The sequence below is a fragment of the Panthera onca genome, chromosome E1 (assembly GCF_046562875.1).
Source record: "Panthera onca isolate mPanOnc1 chromosome E1, mPanOnc1 haplotype 2, whole genome shotgun sequence".
Taxonomy (NCBI): domain Eukaryota; kingdom Metazoa; phylum Chordata; class Mammalia; order Carnivora; family Felidae; genus Panthera; species Panthera onca.
The window spans coordinates 42,198,297-42,212,692 of record NC_138352.1 but is presented as its reverse complement, the minus strand read 5'-3'; the positions used below and the strand labels follow the sequence as shown (position 1 = coordinate 42,212,692).

The 14,396-nt window shown below is 36.8% G+C and overlaps 1 protein-coding gene and 1 long non-coding RNA gene across 3 annotated transcripts in view; both read left to right on the top strand.

The window, feature by feature from the left end:
* The window catches only part of LOC145713121 (uncharacterized), a 37,675-nt gene extending 32,265 nt beyond the window's left edge, over positions 1 to 5,410 (top strand). Inside the window, exon 2 of the long non-coding RNA XR_014136074.1 lies at positions 234 to 5,410. This is a non-coding gene — a long non-coding RNA (uncharacterized LOC145713121). The remainder of the gene's footprint in view (positions 1 to 233) is intronic.
* The window catches only part of USP32 (ubiquitin specific peptidase 32), a 233,469-nt gene that overhangs the window by 32,550 nt on the left and 186,523 nt on the right, over positions 1 to 14,396 (top strand). The gene's annotated exons all lie outside the window — the stretch shown is intronic.

Genomic DNA, 14,396 nt, shown 5'->3' with positions numbered 1-14,396 from the left:
GTTCATCTGTTTTGTCTCTTTTTTTTTTTCAACATTATTTATTTATTTTATTTTTGGGACAGAGAGAGACAGAGCATGAACGGGGGAGGGGCAGAGAGAGAGGGAGACACAGAATCGGAAACAGGCTCCAGGCTCCGAGCCATCAGCCCAGAGCCTGACGCGGGGCTCAAACTCACAGACCGCGAGATCGTGACCTGGCTGAAGTCGGACGCTTAACCGACTGCGCCACCCAGGCGCCCCTGTTTTGTCTCTTAAAGTACTCATATGAGTGAAGTCATAGGATTTTTGTCTTTCTCTAATTTCGCTTAGCATAATACCCTCCAGTTCCATCCATGTAGTTGCAAATGGCAAGATTTCATTCTTTTTGATTGCCGAGTAATACTCCATTGTGTGTATATATGTATATATATGTATATATATATATATATACATATATATATATATATATATATATATGTATATATATATACCACATCTTCTTTATCCATTCATCCATCGTTGGACATTTGGGCTCTTTCCATACTTTGGCTGTTGTTGATAGTGCTGCTATAAACATGTGGGTGCATGTGTCCCTTTGAAACAGCACACCTGTATCCCGTGGATCAATGCCTAGTAGTGCAATTGCTGGGTTGTAGGGTAGTTCTATTTTTAGTTTTTTGAGGAACCTCCATACTGTTTTCCAGAGTGGCTGCACCAGCTTGCATTCCCAGTATGAATTAATTTCTTACGTCATTTTGAAACCTACCCTTTGCAGGAGTTTGGGTTCAAGGCCAAACTCTCTTTGATAGCTTCATTCTAGTTTTTCTTATATATGTTTATTCTGTGACATTATTTTTGGTGTTTTAATAAAATTACATAAAAATTTTTATTTGTAAAAAATGCCTTTTCTAAATGGATTCTTTTAGTAAATTACTTTATTTCCTGATGACTCAATAACCACTGCCATGAAGTCATGGTGTATGTAGAGTAATGAAAAAAGTAATAAAATTTTTGTACATAAATAGGACAAAAATTCCTTGGGAAATATTTAGTGAATGAATACAGGGAAGGTCATTCTTTAGTTACAGATTAATTGACTTAAAAGTTACATTCAACTTTAAAATGCAATCTCTTTTAAAGAAGAAAACTCATTTATGAAACTAGATTAACTGAATAATTAGAGTTTGGTTGATAAGGAAAATTGGAAAACAATGAACATTTTCATCATTTAAACAAATTAACTTTCATTTGTTGAAATAACTTTCTTTTCATTTTTCTTCAAACCATAAACTGGTAATGCTGTTGTCTGTTCTACCTGAGTGTTTAGTGGAATAGTAATGACTTTTTCCTCCATGCTTATGGGTTAGTGTTAGTGTTTTGCCATCTGTGCTAATAATTTTATAGTTAGGTACCTGTCTAAAATTTGTGAATGAGAGTTTAGGATAGAAAGAATATGTATTATTGCTATTTGAAAATCTAAGATCAGGAAGAATATCTAAAATATTCATGAAAATTAAGTATCTATGGTACATGAGGCCTTTCTACAAAAATTTGAAGCTGTTAGATTTTATTATTAAAAATGTTTTTAATGTTTATTTATTTTTAAGAGAGTGAGAGAGACAGCACAAGCAAGGGAGGGGTAGAGAGAGAGAGGGAGACACAGAATCTGAAGCAGGCTCCAGGCTCTGAGCTGTCAGCACAGAACCCAATGCAGGGCTTGAACCCATGAACCGCGAGATCATGACCTGAGCCAAAGTCAGACACTTAACTGACTAAGCCACCCAGGCACCCCTATTATCATTTTAATTTAAAATTTTCAGATTAAAACATTGTCATTACCAGATTGGTATGCATTTTCTAGTTGTAAAGTATTGGTAAACACTCTTGAGAAGAGCTCATTTTGGCAGTTGTAAATATGTGAATTTCTTTTTTTTTTTAACGTTTTTTATTTATTTTTGAGAGAGAGTGAGAGTGAGAGAGGCAGAGCACGAGGGGTGTGGAGGGGCAGAGAGAGAGGGAGGCACAGAATCCGAAGCAGGCTCCAGGTTCTGAGCTGTCAGCACAGAGCCTGGCACGGGGCTCGAAATTGTGAGCCACGAGATCATGACCTGAGCTGAGGTCAGACGCTTAACAGACTGAGCCACTCAGGTGCCCCAATATGTAAATTTCTTTAAAGAATTCAGTATTGTCCACACCTGACTCTTACCCATTTATGTGATTTTTTTCAGACTTGCTTTTGATATGAGAAAGAATAGCATATGAAGTTCTGTCAGATCGTATATGTTGTTACCATTAATAGTACTGAAAATGACATTTTTGTCATTTGTAACGTATGGCTGCCAAGATATCAGTTTGTTTTCAACAGTAATTCTTCCCAAGTGACAGCAGCATTGAGAATAGAATACTCTATGTTTTCTTATTCCCCAGTTTGCCAAGAAGAATGTTAAAAACTGTATGGAAGAGGACAAGAATAATTCCAAATTTCATTAATATGTTTTCTTCTGACCAACTTTTTTTTTTGTTACAAATTACATTAATTTGTTCTCTTCTAAGGTAGTTTTTTTGTAATGCCTTTCAGCAAGGATCTTAGTGATACATAAGGATGGGTGAATTCTCATAGAACTGTAGGAAAAATTTCATGATTTCTTAATTAAAAGGCACAAGGAAACAGCTTCCAACTTGAATATTATGTGTTTGGCTAGTACCGATGGTAGATTATAAAAGGTCTGACTTTTAATTCTGTAGTCATTTGTTGGTGATGTAAATGTGTGTTACTATTTGTGGCTTTCTCATTTGTGAAAACTAATTGGAGGATTGGACATACCCTGTGAACATATTAGTGAATAATAAAGTTTCTGCAAAGGGGAAGAAATTATAAATGATTTTAAATTCATGGGTATTTAAAGTGATTGGCTTAGCAGGTTTGGGGGGATGCTGGTGAAAGGAAAACATCACTGGTTCCTTTAGGGAACCTGAAAACATACGTACTTATGTGTGGGCCTACGTTTATGTGGGCGATGGCCTTCCCTCCTTCCTTCCTGTCTTCCTACTTTTTTTGCCTCCCTGCCTCCTTTCCCTCCTTGCCTTTTATCCCTTCCTTTCTCCCTCCTCTCCTTAGAACAAAAGCATCAACACAGATATATATGTTATCCTTATCTCATAAAACTATTTAAAAAATCTTATGAGATAGTTTCTGTGAAAGTGCTTTTTAAAGAGTAAAATGCTATGGATGGGTGAAATAGGTGAGGGGGATTAAAGTGCACTTATCACAATGAGCACTGAGTAATGTATAAAATTGTTGAATCACTATGTTGTATACTTGGAACTAATATAGCACTATATGTTAACTATACTAGAATTAAAATTTTAAAAAGTAGTAAAATGCTAGGTTAGATGCAACAGCTGTTACTAATTTTAATATGTTTAAGGTTAAAGCACTGATGACAACCTGTCATTACATTTTGGTTAAATTTCCAAAGGGATTTGGGCTACTAGATGTTTTGACTAAGCTTTTTTTCCCCTCTGGCAGAAAAGAGGGTACTTGTAAACTTATATTTTAATATAGTTGAACTGATGAGTGCCATGTTGCTGGTAGTCAGAAGCTTATGAACCAGAAGAATGATAAATTGTGTATTTGATTTGAGAAACTGCTGGGAGCAAGTGAATGAACTAGAAAACTTGTCATCAGCATATGTTGAAAAGTCATTTTGTTATGTTATGGAAAATAAAAGAAGGCATTTTTTTCATGACATTTTTAAGACTCTCCTGCAGCATTTAAGTATACAGTAGATTTCTGTGACCATAAACTAAGTGGTGTCTTTTTTGATTTATGTTCTTCTCTTATGGGCAGTTTTCAAAGACACATTCTTGAATTATTTGAAGTTGTTAACTATAAAGTGGCATGTTTGGTATGCTTCATAATATGAACTGTCATTCTTAGTAGAAGAAAAGTTGTACAACTTGCATGTTTCTTCATTTATACTCTGTTTATAAGTTACTACTGGTTCATTCATTGACAAAGTAGCTTTACTGTGTAGCACAGACTCCATTCTGTATTATTTTTTTCTTCACATATGCTTGTTAATAAAAACCAATAGGATGGTGGAAGCACAATTTTCTCTTAGACTACTTCAATTGTTTTATGCAGTGCAGCAAAGCTTAGGGATACTGGGGAACAGAAGTAGTGGCAGATGGTCCAAACCGACACTCTGCAAAGATAGGGTGGTTCATTTTGACTACAGGCCTTGGCAGTCTGTGAAGTGAAGATATGGAGCCACAATATATTCTACAACCTGTACTAACCATGTGTGTTGTGGTAAAGCCAAGAACAACTTTGTATGGATGTAGAAGAAATGACTGGATCCACTTTTAGTTTCTACAAACCCACACAGAGCAGTACTATCAACATTATATCTTTGAGCACTAAGGCCAAGCAGTATATGAATTGCCACACTGTTTTCTGCTTTGAATTATAGATGTTATGCTCAGGGATATAAACTAGGATATAATATAGACAGCTAGATTTATATCTTCTCAGTAACAAGAGAAATAGGGATTCATTTGCTCCTTTATATATATGTTTATATGTTTAATTTTTTTATTAAAAAAATTTTTTTTTAAATGTTTATTTATTTTTGAGACAGAGAGACAGAGCATGAACGGGAGAGGGTCAGAGAGAGAGGGAGACACAGAATCTGAAGCAGGCTCCAGGCTCTGAGCTGTCAGCACAGAGCCCGATGCGGGGCTGGAACTCACCGACTGTGAGATCATGACCTGAGCCGAAGTTGGAAGCTCAACCGACTGAGCCACCCAGGCGCCTCTATATATTTTATTTCTTTAAGTAATGTCTACAACCAGCATGGGGCTTGAGCTCATGACCCCGAGATCAAGAGTTACATGCTCCTCTGACTGAGCCAGCCAGGCGCCCCTCTCTATTTTAAACAGCTACACTAAGATGGGCTATATGGGATTCTTTTAGGAATTTTTGTTTGTTTGAATTTGGAGACTGTGTAAACAATAGCGGATAAAAGAAGGATAATTATGGGAATGTAAATTGGGAGAGTCACTTGGAAGGAAATTTGGCAATATTTATTAAACCAAAAAATGTGAATGACCTACTGCTTACTAGAGAAGCATATGGATATGTGTATATATTTCTCCAAGGAGGCATGCCCATGATTTTTCATAGCAAGTGTTGTATGAAGGAAAAAATGAGACACATCCTAACTGTGCAATAAGTGAGTAGCTAGTAGGGGCACCTGGGTGGCCCAGTCGGTTAAGCATCCGACTTCGGCTCAGGTCATGATCTCATGGTTTGTGAGTTAGAGCCCCATGTCAGGCTTTGTGTTGACAGCTCAGAGCCTGGAGCCTGCTTCGGATTCTGTGTCCCCTTCTCTCTCTGCCCCTGTCTCGCTCGAGCTCGCTCTCTCTCTCTCTCTCTCTCTCAAAAATAAACACTAAAAAAAAAAAAATAAGTGAATAGCTAGATAGTCTAGTATTATGTAATGGAATGCTATTCAGTACACAAAGGAATGAGCTACATTTATAACAGAGTAAGTTGCATTGTGGTATGTATATTATGATACCACTGTAAGTTTCTATGGGTACTTATAAAAGCATTGAAAAAGATCTAAAAGGAGACAGACCAAACATTGATTATCTCTTGGGAAAGTGTGAGGGACAGATAGGGATCAGGACTAGAGGGAAGAAGTGACTCGGATTTGGCGATGTCTTTAGCCTTATCTATATGTACTGTTTGAATTTAAAAGAAGAATTTATTTACTAACTGCTTGTGTAATAAAAAACTAATTTAAAAAATTATCCCCCAGTACTACCCAATACAACAACCACTTTATTATTTGCACATTGTCATTCATTTGTGTATATATTTGTAAACTTTTCATAATCTTTGGCTGTTAATATATTATATTACAAACACGTTTTCATATTTCTGTGAAGTCTTTATTACCATCTGTAACAATACTCTTAAATATTTCTTTAAATGAAATTCCCAAGAATTAACCACATGAACATTTCTGGCTCTTCTTAAGTATTGCCATATTATTTTACAAAAGGATTTTACCAGTGTATAATGCTACCAGCCTTGGTGAAGTACACTAACTTCACCATACCTTACCATTCAAATTTCTTTTTAAAAGCATAACAGAGATGGGGTGCCTGGGTGGCTCAGTTGGTTAAGCATCTGACTTCGGCTTGGGTCATGATCTTATGTTTTGTGGGTTCCAGCCCCACGTCAGGCTCTGGGCAACAGCTCAGAGCCTGGAGCCTGCTTCGGATTCTGTGTCCCCTCTATCTCTGCTCCTCCCCCACTCGCGTTCTGTCTCTCTCTGTCTCAAAAATAAATGTTAAAAAAAACCCCAAAAAACCCAACATAGCAGAGATTAAGAGTATGAACCCTGGAGCCTGACTTTGTGCATGCAAATCATGCCTCTGCCACTCATTAATTATGTGAACTCAGAAAAGTGACTTTGGTGCTTCAACTTCCTCATCTGTAAAATGGGAATAGTAACAATATCTACTCCATAGGATTTTTACAAGATTAAGTGAAATAATATTTGTAAAACAACTAAAATACTGTTTGGCAAAGAGGAAGTGTTTGATAAAATTAAAAAAAAAAGATAATTTGGAGGATCTTTGGAACAAGACTGTGTTGTGTACGGGTTGTATCTTATCTGCCTTGTTTGATACTGTGTGATTATTTTTCTAAAATTTGTCACTTTTTGTCATTTGAAGCGAAAACATACTACATAATTATATAAATATGTAATTTTTGAGTATGGGGTATATGTTTTTAAAATTCTTTTTTAATGTTTATTTATTTTTGAGACAGAGAGAGACAGAGCATGAACGGGGGAGGGGGGGTCAGAGACAGGGAGACACAGAATCTGAAACAGGCTCCAGGCTCTGAGTTGTCAGCACAGAGCCCGACGCGGGGCTCGAACTCACGGACTGCGAGATCATGACCTGAACGGTAGTCTGACGCTTAACCGACTGAGCCACTCAGGCGCCCCTGGGGTATATGTTTTTAATGATAAAAAAGATGCATTTATCACGTGTAAGAGATTTTAAGAAAGCCATTGTTTGATTTCTTGCCTTTGGGCAGGTAAATGTTTAAATTACACCTATTCCAGCACTTTTAGAATTAACATTCTAAATTCTGTGTTTCTCATCTGGGTTTCATTTAGTAGGTTACTAAATGAATGTGATTCCAAATTGGATTTTAAGCTGAGGAAGGCTGTGAGGAGATAATACTTGTACTATGGTTACATTTACATTATGGTCACATTTAGTGATGGCAAACATCAGATGTAGGTTAGGTTAATGAAAAAACATTTTATTGAGCCCTTACTGTGAGTTAGTATTGTTCTAGAAGTGGGAGTCTGTGAATGAGAGACTAGATAGAACATTTGTTTAATCATTTAAAAAAATCTAAACTTTATCCAAAAATTTATTATACATCAATAATATTTAAGATTCTTTGATAAGATAAATAAGTCCATTTCTTTGTTCTCAAAGAGCAGAGGGGAGATACACAAATTAGAAAATATAGTATTGTGTTAAAACAGAAAGTTTGATACTGAGTAAGTGATTATAAGCAAGGTCATTCTGTAGAAGAGACACCTCTAACTGTAGGTAGCAGGGCACAGAAGCATTTGGAAAAGACTTCTGAAAAATAAGGAAGACACATTAAACCAGGTCTTGAAGGATGTTGGCCCAGTTAGATTAATCGGGGATAATAGTCAGAGGACATTGTAAGGATGATGGCAAGTGAGCATAATATGGTTAGGAAATGCTAAGTAGTTTGGTTTAGCTGGAGCCTTTGTATATATCTCTGCTTCTGGTTCTAAGGTTTATATTTATAATTTTCATCAGCTTATTGCTGTCAGAACCTTTTATTATTTTTTTTTTAGTAAAAGGTGAAAGATTTATTCAGTCTGAAGAGAAACCAGAGTTGTCCGAACATTTTAGATTCTTTTGTGAAGTGACATTCTTCCTGGTCTTATAACCATGGTATAAGCTATATTTTGTCAGTTTCTGAGATGCCCCAGAAGGTAGAATCAAAGCCTTAGGAAGTATTCTCCTCATCAATATCCTGTTCTCATCTACTTTCAGTGGCCTTTGATATTTGTGATGTACGGAGTAACATTGCCTTTATTAAAACTTGCCTTACTTTACTGATGTTCTCCTTTGAATTTTGCATTATCTACATTTTTCTAGTACCATTTTTCAGTTGTGAGGTTTTGACCTGTAACTGATTTTTTTCTGATTGCTTCCTATACATTTTTACATATTTCAAGTAGCCATTGTCTTTTATATACTTTCCTTGTTATATTAGATATACAGATCTAGTCCAGAACTTGTTCTTTTCTACTAAATTAATGTATCTATACTTAGCTTTGCAATCTACTCATGGTAGCCACAATTAAAAAAATTTTTTTTAATGTTTATTTTATTTTTGAGAGAAAGAGAGTGTGAACAGGGGAGGGGCAGAGAGAGGGAGACACAGAATCTGAAGCAGGCTCCAGGCGCCCCATCATGCTAGCCATAATTTAATCACTAGTTTGCTTTTTGTGCTTTTCCTGGGTCATATTTATAGAAATTTCTCTTTCTATTGTGGGATTTCTTGTGTATTATTTCTCCTTTTGTGTTCAGTTTATATTTTACCATTCTTTTTCTAATAGATATTTTGTAAACTTTGGAGAGATGGTTATTTTTGGCTTTACCTTCAAAAGGCTGTGTTTCTATGTTTGAGTTTAGAGTCAAAACAAAATATTGTGACTGCTTAAAGGGATTTGTGAAAATGTAATTTTGGTAGACTTGTTCACTATCGAAGATTAGATTTGTACTATTGATTTAATGAGGTTAGAGAAATATATTGGATTAAACTATTGGAACATGTGGTTTTTGTTCTTATTTTTTTAAATCTAAGAGTGAGTCTAGTTTAAGTACTCTATGTATAGATTGAGTTCTAAAAGTTTATTCAGAATTGTTAACCTTAAAGATAAAACTGCCAGTTATTTTACCAGCAAAAGATAGCTTTATTCAGGAATAGCAGAAAATTGCAATCCAGGACAAACAAGCTATGGCTTGTCTGCAGAACAAAGGATAGGTTATACCCTTTTCTATAGAGGAAAGGAGGAATGTTGGGAGGGCTGTTATAAATAAGTCCATTAGTGGAAACTGGGCGGTCTTAGTGGCTTTTCGTTGGCTGAGTTGTGTCTCATTGGCTGGGCTGTTGTTGGGCAGGAAAAAAACTTGCTTCTTTCTGCCAGGATAGTAGAGTAGTATCCACCTGTAAAGTTCCTCTCTTCCTGTTGGGTCTGCAATGGACAAGAGTACTGGGCATGAGAGCTCCCCCTGCTGGCCTCTAGACTCCATTATAAATGATGTTTCCTTTTACTAATTTTCACAGAATTTAACATTTATTTCTCCATAGAAACAGTGTTATGAACGCTGATTAGGTTTCTAGGGTTGTAGCTTTCAGAAATTTTAAGTCATTGTTTTAGCTGAAATACTGTATGTTTGCAGTAAAACAATACTGTGGAATACTAGATGAAGCACAATAACAATAAAATTAGTCATATAGAGGGATGAGTTATTTTTAGGGAATTTTTGTTGATTTGTGAAAAGCTGGGGATATATATATTTTTAAGCTTATTTCTTAAAAAAATTTTTTTTAATGTTTATTCATTTTTGAGAGAGAGAGAGAGAGAGTGAACAGGGGAGGAGCAGAGAGAGAGGGAGACAGAATCAGAAGCAGGCTCCAGGCTCTGAGCTGTCAGCACAGAGCCCAACGCAGGGCTCGAACTCACAAGCTGTGAGATCATGACTTTGAGCGGAAGTCAAACACTGAAACCGACTGAGCCACCCAGCACCCCTAAGCTTATTTATTTTTGAGAGAGAGAGGGACGGCCAAAGAGAGAGGGAGAGTGAGAATCCCAAGCAGGCTCCATGCTGTCAACTTTGAGTCCGAGGCAGGGTTCAAACTCATAAACCATGAGATCATGACCTGAGTTGGACGCTTAACTGACTGAGCCACCCAGGTGCCCTGAGCTGGTGATATTTGTAACTGTAGGACTGTTCTTATGTATCTGGGATAGGTTTATTGGTTTTTCATGTAGGCAGATTTTATACTTTTCAAAACCAGCCTTCTTTTGCCTGGTGAGCTTAATCCATGTTGTTTAAATGTATCAGGTTTTTCTTTTTTTATTGCAGAATAGTATACTATAATATTAATGTATCATTTTTTTTTTGTTTCTTTTATTCATGAATGTTTGGGTCATTTCCAGGTTTTGACTTTCATTAATGAAGTTACTGTGAACACTTTGTATAAATCTTTTGAACATTTTGTATAAATCTTTTGGGATCATATGTTATCATTACTCTTAAGTAAATAGTGTAAAATTACTAGTTCATAGGACAGGTATATATTTAACTTAATAAGAAATTGGTAAACCTTTTTCCAGAGCAGATATACCATTTTACATTCCCACTAGCAATGAATAAGAATTCCAGTTGTCTATATCCTTGCCAACATTTGATGTTCTTTTAATGTTTATTGATTTGGGTATCCTCTTTTATGAAGTGCTCTTTTAAGTCTTTTTTTTTTTTTTTTTTTCTGTCAATTGGGCTCTCTTTTTTTGTTTTATGTTTATTTATTTTGAGAGAGAGAAAGAGAGCGCATGTGTGCAAGTCGGGGAGGGACAGAGACAATGGAAGAGAAAGAATCCCAAGCAGGCTTGAGCTGACAGTGCAGATTCTGCCACGGGGCTTGATCTCATGAACCCATGAACCGTGAGTTAACCAGCTGAACCACCCAGGCAGCCCTCATTGCCTTTCTAATACATGCTTTCAAAGAAGATGAAGAGCCTGATACTTAGAGATCTTCCTGTGAGACATGGAGGTATAGATATTCAGAAGCAATGTAGTTAATACTCTTGAATCTGGTATGATTGTTTCTTGGATTGGTCAGGGGTCTTAGCAGCAGAATTTTTTTTTTAAAGCTTATTTATTTTTGAGTGTGAGCAGGGGATGAGCAGAGAGATAATCCCAAAGAGTCTCTGCGCTGCCAGTGCAGAGCCCCATGTGGGGCTCAATCCCACAAACCATGAGATCATGACCTGAGCTGAAATCAAGAGTTGGACGCTTTACCAACTGAGCCATCTAGGCATCCCTTTAGCAGTGGAATTTTAATGATCTCAATTTTGTGTATTTTGATGGACAGAATTCAGAATAGGTATAAAGTTCATTGAATTTAAACTATAATAAGAGTTTATATTTTGGGCCTGTAGGTACGACCATAACCAAATCTACCATTATTGACCACAGAAACAATTTGTATAAACATTATAATAAATCCTATGAGCCATTACTTTTTTTGAGGGTAATATTGCTTAGGGATCAAAATCAGTAGTTATAGTGTTAGCATTGTCTTTTATTTGTGAAATTAGTCTTTTGGTCTCACGTATAAAAATTGGAAACTTCTTCCCTGCATTATGGAGGTATTGTGGAAAATGGTGGCTCTCAGAAGTCCTTTAATCTTTTTAGAAGAATAAATATATAATTACTAAAATTATTTTTTTACATTGTCTTATTTAGAGGTAATTTCCTTGTACACTTTTTGTTAACCCTTAAAATTCATACTAACCAATTTAGAATTAAAATGAAGGTCTGCTTTGGGACACCTAGGTAGCTCAGTCACAGTTAAGCATCTCAGGTCATGATCTCACGTTTGTGACTTTGAGCCCCTTGGTGGGCTTTATGCTGACAGCTCGGAGCCTGGAGCCTGCTTCAGATTCTGTGTCTTCCTCTCTCTCTGTCCTTCCCCTGCTCACGCTCTGTCTCTCTCTCAAAAATAAATAAACATTGGGAAAAAAAAAAAAAGAAAAATGAAGGTCTACTTTGAAGGAAGTGATCAATATATATTGTTAGAGATTTTAGTTTATAGAACAAATAATAGGCAAGTTTCAGAATTTTCAATTTTTTGCCATTTGACTAAAGGTTATGAATATGTGTGAGAGTTTAACCCTTTAACTTTGCTTTACCCTTTTTCATAAGAAAAAACTTACAATACCAGTTAGCCTGAGATACATTCTCAAATTCTGGTGAAGTTGTGTCCTCGACAAAGTCACTAGTGGCAAAAAACTTAATGTTAGTAGGCTGCCTCTTGTCTGAGATATTCCATCTGGGATACACTTTATTATTTACCTGAAGTGGCTTTGCAGTAACTTTTGCTGTAGGTAGCCTGCCAGAGAGTCTTTTGGTAGGGAAGTTCACCAAGCATATTTATAAATTAATGTTGGTTGTGATTTCTTTGCTACTTTCTGCTTTTTGCCTCGTCTGTGTTTGGAAATTCTTATTCAGCTTTGGCAGTGAAAAGCATATTTCCCGGTGTTTGTTTACCTCTGTGGTTATCCTCTGATTCAGAAGTTGTTAAATTTTTATCTATTCCTTTGGAACCAAACTGGCAAAACAGCAACTCCTATATTTTAGCGTAAATCTGAATGCAAGACACTACTTTGTCTCTGTGAGAGAGAAACAATAGATTATACCTAGTCTCTGCTTTTGAGAGACTTAAAATCTACTTGGAGAGATAAGACTTTACCTTTGGAAAAAAGGTTAATAAGGCAGTACATAATAGTATAGAACACCAGTACCATACCATGGCTTATTGTGGAATATTTTATAGCCATATAATGAGTAATACGAAGTACTGAACTTTGGGGGGAAAAAGCATACCAAGTGTGGATTACCGTTCCTGTATTTCACATATACATATGATTTCTTGACCGGAAGTGAAAAGAGTGTAGTTACAGGTAAGGTTCAGGGATTGCCCATAAAATGAAAACATCCATCCTGGCACCACAGAAAAAGGTTGATAACTACTGTTATAGACAAAAAAAATTGTAAGAGAGATGAACATTCTACTGTTCTTTCTTTTATACTGGGGTTTTTTTGGTGCCATCATTAAAGTACATATTTTATTTTCTGTTCAAGGACAGTGAGCTTTAATTTCTTCTTATGACCCTGCAAAAGCCATTTAAAAGCGTCTCCATCTAAATCAGAAAGGTGGAATTGACCTATTTATTACTGGCACTATAGAAATTGTGTTAGTCTGCTTGGGCTGCCATCCCATAGACGAGAAGGCTTAAAAAACAGAAATTAGGGGCACCTGGGTAGCTCAGTCCTACTCTTGATTTTGGCTCAGGTCATGATCTCATGGTTTGTGAGTTTGAGCCCTGCATTGGGCTTCGAGCTGATAGTGCAGAACCTGCTTGGGATTCCCTCTCTCTGCCCTTCCCCTCCTCATGTTCTCTCTCTTTCTCAAAGTAAATATATAAACTTTAAAAATTAACTATTTAAAAAAAATTAATTATCTTACAGTTCTGGAAGCTGAAAGGTCCAAGATCAAGGTTCTGGCAGGGTTTGGCCTCTGGTGAAGGAAGGCTTTGTTTCTGGCTTGCATATGGCTTCCTTATGTGAGTTTCCACGTGGCCTTTCCTCCCTGTGCCTGAACTCTCAAGCTGTCTGGTGTTTCTTGTTATAAGGATGCTAATCTTACCTTATCTGATCAGGACCCCACCTTTATGGCCTCATTTAACCTTACTTTCTAGCTCCGAATACAGCCTAGATAGGGTATAGGGTTTCAACATGAATTTTGGGGGACATATAAATTCAGTCAATAACATTCTACCCCTGGTCCTCCAAATTAATATTCTCCTTGCATCTAAAATCCATTCATTCTATTCTGATAGCCCCCATAATCTTAGCTCATTCCAGCAGCATATCTAAAGTCTGAAGCCTAGAGTCACATCTAAATATTCTCTAAATCCAGACATGGTTGAAACTGGAGATAGGACTCATCCTGAGGGAAAATTTCTCCAGCTGTTGAACCTATAAATCTAGACAAAGTTAGATGCTTCCAAAATATAGTAGTGGGACAGAACAAGGTAGACATTCTCGTTCCAAAAGGAAGAAATTGGAAAGAAAGAGGCAAACTTTCCAAGTTCAAAACTTAGCAAGGCAAATTCCATCAGTTATTTTTTGGGAACAATCCTCTTTGGTTTAGAGCATTGGTCTCCAGGTCCATTGGGAAGTCAGTGCCTCTCTCATGGTTCTGTGGAACAGCTCTGCTCCTGGGTACTGGGCCATGGCCTTGCTCTTGAGGCACTGGGTGGTGGCTTCTTGGTTCCCCACTCCCAAACCTAGGAGGCTTCACCTTTTGAAATGAGGAGGAACCAGACCTGCCCTCTGGACCTGTGGTGGGGGTGGTAGCCCTAGTAGCTCTGTATCACCTTTGGGGTCAGTCTGCTCTTTTCTTGAAGGATAATTCATATTCAAAGCTGGATAACTCTATTGTCTCATCCTGTAGAATCCCAGAAGTCTTACAGCTGTCT